Raw genomic sequence first — 8,262 nt, 5'->3', positions numbered from 1 at the left:
AATAATAATAACTAAAGAAAAAGAAACCGTGAATTTGAGGAGGAGGGGGAACATGGGAAGGGCTGGAGGAAGGAGAATTTTGTAATTATATCTTAATTTAAAATAAAATTTATAAGTAAAGGGTCATTAATGAAAAAATATAAAATACTATGTGGACTTAGCAGCAGAATATACTGTACTTCAGAAAAAAAGAGAAGTAAAATTCTTGAGAAAGTAAAACTGGAAAAATATTGTCTAAAAAAAAGTAAAGCATTTAAAACAATTGATGACAACATCCACAGGCCAAATACACATACATCTGGAGTTTAAGAGGGAATAAAAAAAAAAGAAAGGAAGAAAAATATTTCAAGAATAATGGCCAAAATTTGCCCAAATTTTCTAAAAGAACCATGAAGCTAAGTAAGCCCTAAAACAAAAGAAACATTAAAAGAAGGAACATAATTATATTGTTCAAAGCAGGTGAAAAGAAAACATTAAAAATGCCCCAATTCTGGGGGTGGGAGGGAGGTTACTTTTTCAGAAAGAAATGAAAAGGTAAGTTTCTTATTGGAAACAATGCAATAAGAAAGGCAATATAGCTTTATCTTTAGTGTGATGCTTAATTTTCTGTGTGAATTGGCAGGGTCTTGATAACAAAGATATTTACATATACGCTATTATTGCTGCTTCTGTGAAGGTGTGTGTTTGATGGAGTAGACAGATTACTGCTGCTGAATAACAGAAATTTTAAGGTGATTAAATTAGAAATATTGGGTCTAGGGATGTATCTCAGTGTTTGCCTGGCATGTGCAAAACCTAAGTTTGATCCCCAGCACCATAAAAGAAATAGAAAAGCCAAAAGAAAAGTATTTATTTACTCGGCTGCAAGAAGCCAAATGCCAGCAATATGGAGTACATAAGGCCAATTCTCAGGCATGAACAGGTTGCCCCATCTTTGCAGGTTTTTCCTTAAAATATACAGAGAAGACTAAAGATCCCTAAGAAAGATCCTTCCTGGATGGAAGAAAAGAACAACAGCTACTACCCAAATTCACCTGCTCTGATATGCTATCTGCAATAGCATAAGACCATCAGTAAGACCTAACTGGTGGAATCTCATTATAGTTAGGTGAGAGACGATTATAAAAACTGCATCCACACTCTTCTTCCTAGATGCTTCTTCAGTAATTTTGTGAATAATAACCCCCACAACCCAAGTTCAAAATATTTGTTCAAGATTGAGGCTTAAAAAGAACGTCGGAGAATGCCCAATTTTGTCCCCCCTCCCCCGACCCTGACCCCTGCCAAACAAGCTAACAAACCTTGAACAAATATAGTGTAGTACAGCTGGAAGAATGGCAAGAGAGTAACTCCATGGGGAGCAAAACAGAAGAAAGATCCAGAGCCAAGTGGAGAAACAAAAACAAGGTATCACTAGAGGATTTTGAAATCTCTGGTGCCCATGGCAACAACAAATTCTAACTCTGATAACCATAGCAACAAATTCTAACTCTGGTAACCATAGCAACTATAGCAACTAAGCAAATTTCAAACCCAGTCCAATTCCTGACTAGATCAACACAAACCTCCACACTAAAGGCCTAGTAGAAGGAAAATCATGCTAACATCTAAGTATAAAAATTGATCTCCATATATATAAAACCCTATGCACGGTCATCTTTCAACCAAAAATAATATAGCGCACAAAAAGCATAAAAATACATAGTAGGAAGAGACAAAGAAATCATGTGAAACAAACTCATATCTCACATAGCTGTTGGAACAATCATAAAGAGAATTTAAAACAACTATGATTAACATGTTTAAGTACTGGTTCTCAAAAGCAGATAATTTTTCCACAGGGAACAATTGGCAACATCTGGAGGCATTTATCTGCATCTTAATAGAAAAGGCGCTACTGGCATCTAGTGGGTAGAGGCCAGAGATGGTGCACTAAATATCTGGCAATGCACAGGATACCACCTTCCAAAATAAATCTCTGCCTGAACATGGCAATCATTCCAAGGCTGGACCACTGTTTTAAAGTTCTAATGGACAAAGTCAGAGACATACAAAATTACATTATTACTTTTGGAAGAAAAATGGAGACTGTAAGAACACAATAGGCATTTTAATATGACTATAGAAGTCATTTCATGATATATCTGTATATCCAGACTGCATTGTACACCTTACACATACAATAAAGTGAAAAGATGGAAATATCCTAAATAGCAGTCACAGAACATTACATCATCTCTGTTGGAGTCATCAGTGGACTCCCTGTAGTTAAGCAAAGAACCATTAACTTTCAATTTAAGACAATAAAAATCATCTGTACTAGAGTAATAAGGGGAAAAAAAGGACCAGTGTACAAAATTTGCACGTGATGTAAGACAATAACAAATTGTCTAATATACATGTCACCAAAATGGTAGAACAGAAGAGATATATAAAGAAATAATCTCTGAGAAGTCTCCAAAATGACTAGCAAATGTGGCAGACTCAAGAATTCCAGAGAACAACAAACAGGGTGAATTCACTAAAGTCAAAACAATAAAATTTATTTTTGATATGTGATGATTAAACATATGATTTTTGTAGTTTACAATAGTGTACCCATACGAATATGTGTTTTAATTTTGGTATAGTATTTACTTAATTACATGAGGTATTCAATGCTTTCTTATCAAGCAGACTATAAGTAAAATGATATTACCTAAATGTAGACTACTAGTAGTGTTCTGATCATGCTTTAGATAGTCTAAGCTAAGTTGCAGTGCTCTGTAGCTTATGCATATTATTCAATGTATCTTTAACTCATGACACTTTCAACTCACAATGGGCTTATTGTATTAATTGTTTTCTTCATTACTGTGACCATTGTATCTGATGGAAGCAACTTAAGGAAGAAAGGGTTTATATTGGCTCATGGTAAGGGCCTATACTCCATTATGACAAAAACAGCATGACACCCAGATATTTACCTATTACAGTAATATTTGATGGCATTTCTCATTATGTGGCACTGACCAGGAGGTAGGGAATTCAAGCTGGACATAGTGGTGGCCTATAACTCTTAAGCTGTACTCTTATGGTCCTATGTCTGCTGATGAGGCTCCATGTTCAAAAGGGTCCCATGGCCTCCCAAAACAGTTCTACAAGCTGGAGAACAAGTGTTTAAATTACCAAGCCTGTTGCAAACATCTCACATTCAAACAATAAGACCTTACCACACATTGAAAAGCAACTATATTTACACCCAGGCATATCATGTTCATACTCACCTATGGCAAAGGAGATTCTTGTAATCGGTCAAGGGTGGGAACACACTGCCCACAGAGAAAGGATAAAAAGTACAGGAGACTTCACCTTAGAAATCTTAAAAATAGGACTACATGTTTTAAGAATTTAAAAACTTCCTAGATCCTATTAACCAGTAAAATTATCTTTTAAGAGTGAAACCAACAAGACAGAACTGACCTTTATTTATACCCCCCTAAAACAGATGAATATACATGCTTCTCAACTGTACAGAAAATACTCAGAAGATTGGCCCTATAGTGGATAAAAGACCAATCTTATCAAATTAAAAAGAAGAGAGATCATCTGAAGTAAATTTTCATGTAAGCGCAATCAAATCAGAGTCAATAGCAGAGACAGCTGGAAATCCAGCGCAGATTTGGAAGTTAAACAAAACACATGTGTGAAAGAGGTCTCCTGGGAGAGCAGAGAACATTTTCAACGAAATGAGAAGTAAAATGCAATATATCAAAATTTGTGATTTACAGCTAATGAGCTGCTTAGAGAAATAGCTAGCATTCGGTGCATTATATTAGAAGAGATGTTAAACAAGGAACTAGGCTTTTGCCTTAGAAATTTAAATTTAAAAGAACAAATAAAACCTAAAGCTGAAGAAAGGACATGATAAAAAATTATAATATCTGAGGCTATTCTGAAGAGTGTTGATTCCCTGGTTTCTTTCTCAGTCCATTTGTCATTTATATATAGGAGAGCTACTGATTTTTTTTTTTAGTTAATCTTGTATCCAGCATTTCACTGAAAGTGTTTATCAGCTGTAGGAGTACCCTGGCAGAATTTTGGGGGGTCACTATATATACTATCATATCATTTGCAAATAAACATACTTTGACTTCTTCCTCTCCTATTTGTATCCCATTGATCTCCTTCAGTTTTCTTATTGCTCCAGTTAGAACTTTAAGCAGTATATTGAACAGATAGGGAGAGAGTAGACAGCCTTGTCATATTCCTGATTATAGTAGAGTGCTCTGAGTTTCTGTTTAAGGTGATATTGGCTATTGGTTTGCTATAGCATGCCTTTATTTTAGGTATGCATCTTGTATCTCTGATCTGTCCAAGACTTTTATCATGAAAGGGTGTTGGATTTTGTTAAAGGCTTTTTCAGCATCTAATGAGATGATCATGTGTTTTCTTTTCCCTTTCAGTTTGTTTATATGGTGGATTACATTGACAGATTTTCATATGTTGAACCATCCCTGCATTTCTTGGATAAAGCCTATTTGATCTTGGTGGATGATCTTTTTTATCTACTCTTGAATTCAGTTTATGAGTATTTTTCCCATTTATTAATTGATTTATTCACTTTACATTCCAATGACAGCACCCCCCACTCCCCCTCACACACCCAGGCCCTATCTCCTTGCTCCTCTGAGGCCCTCCCTGGTACCAACCCAGACTGGCACCTCAAGTCACTGCAGGACTAGGTACATCCTCTTCCACTGAAGCCAGACAAACAGCCCAATTAGGGGAATAAGATCCACAGGCAGGTAACAGAGTCAGGAACAACCCCCATTCCCACTGTTGTGGGGCCTGCATGAAGACCAAATTGCACATCTGCTACATATATGTGTGGGGGCTAGGTCCAGCCCATAGATGCTCTTTGGTTGGTGGATGAGTCTCTGAGAGCCCCAAGGGTACAGGTTAGTTGATTATATTGGTCTTCCTGTGGAATTCCTATCCCCTTTGGGGCCCTCAATCCTTCCCCCTATTCTTCCATAAGAGTTCCCTAGCTCCTTCTAATGTTTTGCTGTGGGTCTTTACATCAGTTTCAGTCAGCTGCTGAGTGGAGCCTCTCAGAGGACAGTTATGCTAGGCTCCTGTCTGCAAGCATAAGAGAGTGTTATTAATATTGTCAGGGATTGGTTTTTGCCCACAGGATGGGTCTCAAGTTGGGCCAGTTACTGTTTGGCCATTCCCTCATCTCTGCTCCATCTTTGCGTCTGCATTTCTTTTAGACAGGACAAATTTTGGGTCAAAAGTTTTGTGGCTGAGTTGATACCCTTATCCCACCACCAAAAGTCCTGTCTGTCTATAGGAGGTGGTCACTGCTAGAGTTACCCTCATGGAGTCCCTCTGCTAGTTCCTTATTTCTTTTCACTCTCCAGGACTTCTCTCCCTAGCTTTCCCCACACATGATCCCCTACCTCAACCTTCTCCCCCTTACCTCCCCTGCCCAGTTCCCTCCCTCAATCTATCTTCAATGACTATTTTATTTTCCTTTCTGATTGAGAGTCAAGCATCCTTCCTTGGGCCCTCCTTGTTATTTAGTTTCTTTGTATCTATGGGTTATAGCATGGGTATCCTGTATTTTATGGCTAGTATCCACTTAACATGCATGTCTTTTGGGCCTGGGATACCTCACTCAGGATGATATTTTCTAGTTCCATCCATTTGCCTGAAAATTTCATGATGGTCTTGTTTTTAATAGCTGAGGAGCATTCCATTGTGTACATGCACCATGTTTTCTATCTATTCTTCAGGTTAAGGAACATCTGGGTGGTTTCCAGTTTCTAGCTTATTAAAAATAAGACTGCTATGAATATAGTGGAATGCATGTCCTTGTGGGATGGTGGAGCATCTTTTGGATATATGCCCAGGAGTAGTATAGCTGGATCTTGGGTACAACTATTCCCAAATATCTGAGAAACTACCAGATAGATTTCCACAGTGGTTGTACAAGTTTTCACTCCTACTAGCAATGGAGAAATGTCCCCCTTGTTCCTCATCCTTGTCAGCATGTGCTGTCACTTGAGGTTTTGATCTTAGCCATTCTGATGGGTGTAAGGTGGAATTTCAGTCAATGTGGTTTGCATTTCCCTGATAACTAAGGTGATCATTTCTTTAAATGCTTCTCAGTCATTTGAGATTCCACAATTGAGAATTCTCTGTATAGCTCTGTGCCCCATTTTTAAATTGGGTTACTTGATTTGTTGGTGTCTAATTTCTTGAGTTCATTATAAATTTTGGATGTTAGCCCTCTGTCAGATGTAGAGTTGGTGAAGATATTTTCCCCATCTGTAGGCTGCTGTTTTGTCCTATTGACAGTGTTCTTTGCCTTACAGAAACCTTTCAGTTTCATGAGGTCCCATTTATTAATTGTTATCATAGTGTCTAAGCTATAGGTGTTCTGTCCAGGAAGTTGTCTCCTGTACCAATGTGTTCAAAGGCTATTCCCCACTTTCTCTTCTATTAGATTTAGTGTATCTGGTTTTATGCTGATCCATTTGTACCTAAGTTTTGTGCATGGTGATAAATATGGATCTATTTGCATTATTATACACACAGAAATCTAGTTAGACTAACAACATTTGTTGAAGATGCTTTTTACCCTGTTGTATGGTTTTGGCTTCTTTGTCAAAAATCAAGGGTCCTTAGGTGTATGGGTTTATTTCTGGGTCTTCAGTTAGATTCCATTGATCAATCTGTTTGTTTCCAAACCAGTACCTTACCGTTTTTATTACTATTACTCTGTAGTAGAACTTGAAACCAGGGATAGTGATATGGCCAGAGTTCTTTTATTGTACAGGATTGTTTTAGCTATCCTGGCTTTTTGTTTGTTTGTTTGTTTGTTTTTGTTTTGTTTTGCTTTCCTATATGAAGTTGAGAATTGTTCTTTCACAGTGTGCAAAGAATTGTGCTGGAATTTTGGTGGGAGTTGCATTGCATCTGTAGATTGCTTTTGGTAAGATGGCCATTTTTACTGTTAATTCTACCTATCCATGAGCATGGGAGATCTTTTCATTTTCATATATCTTCCTCACTTTCTTTCTTCAGAGACATGAAGTACTTCTCATACAGGTCTATCACTTGTTTGGCTAGAGTTACACCAAGATATTTTATATTATTTGTGGCTATTGTGAAGGTGTTGTTTCCCTAATTCCGTTCTCAGTCTGTTTATCATTTGTATAAAGAAAGGCTACTGATTTTTTGTTTTAGTTAATGTTGTTGAGTTAATTTTGCATCCAGCCACTTGGCTAAAGGTGTTTGTCAGCTGTAGAAGTACACTGGCAGAATTTTGAGGGGTCACTAATATACACTATCATATCATCTACAAATAGTGATACTTTGACTTCTTCCTTTCCAATTTATATCCCATTGATCTCCTTTAGTTGTTTTATTGCTCTAGCTAGAACTTCATGTATCTATTGAATAGATATGGATAGGGTGGGTAGCCTTGTCTTGCCCTAATTTTAGTAGAATTGCATTAAGTGTCTCTCCATTTAATTTGATGTTGACTATTGGCTTGCTGTATATTGCCTTTATTTTGGTTAGGTATGTGCCTTGTATCCCTGATCTCTCCAAGACTTTTAACATGAACAGGTGTTGGATTTTGTCAAAAACGTTTCAGACTCTAGTGAGATGATCATGCAGCTTTTTTCTTTTCTTTTTTAAAGTGATTTGCTATTATTTTGATTAAGATTTAGGAAGGTGAACTCCATGTAAGGGAAAAAACACCAGCTAGATTATTTAGTTGGTTTGACAATTATAACAAGACACATAGAAGGCAGAGATTTGTAATAATATAATTCTAAAAATATAAAAACATCTAAAAATTATCTACATGGAAAACACAGGGAAATACCAAAATGGTTCAGACATATTACAAACAAGATCTTTTTTAGAAAAACTGTTTTGAATAGCAACTGAAATGTATCTGATGAATTTTGATCCTTGATCCACTTGACTACAGCAAGTAAATAATAGGCAAAATAACTTAGAGAACTTTCAGAGATTTATTTCAGATGGATTATGCTACAAATCTCTCATAGCTTTGATCTTCCAAGAGGAGGAACACAATAATTCTGAATTCTAAAGTTATTCCAACATTCCCTGAGCTCCTAGGAAATCGTTCAAATACTGTATGTGAAGAGATTTTTGCCTGTGTTTGAATCATTCTCCATTCAAAATAATGTGTGATCCTGAAAGACTAATATTTTCATAATAAATCTGTGGTCACAGATA

The sequence above is a fragment of the Grammomys surdaster genome, unplaced genomic scaffold (assembly GCF_004785775.1).
Source record: "Grammomys surdaster isolate TR1022 unplaced genomic scaffold, NIH_TR_1.0 207, whole genome shotgun sequence".
In the NCBI taxonomy this organism is placed as follows: domain Eukaryota; kingdom Metazoa; phylum Chordata; class Mammalia; order Rodentia; family Muridae; genus Grammomys; species Grammomys surdaster.
Note: the sequence above shows the minus strand (reverse complement) of the source record.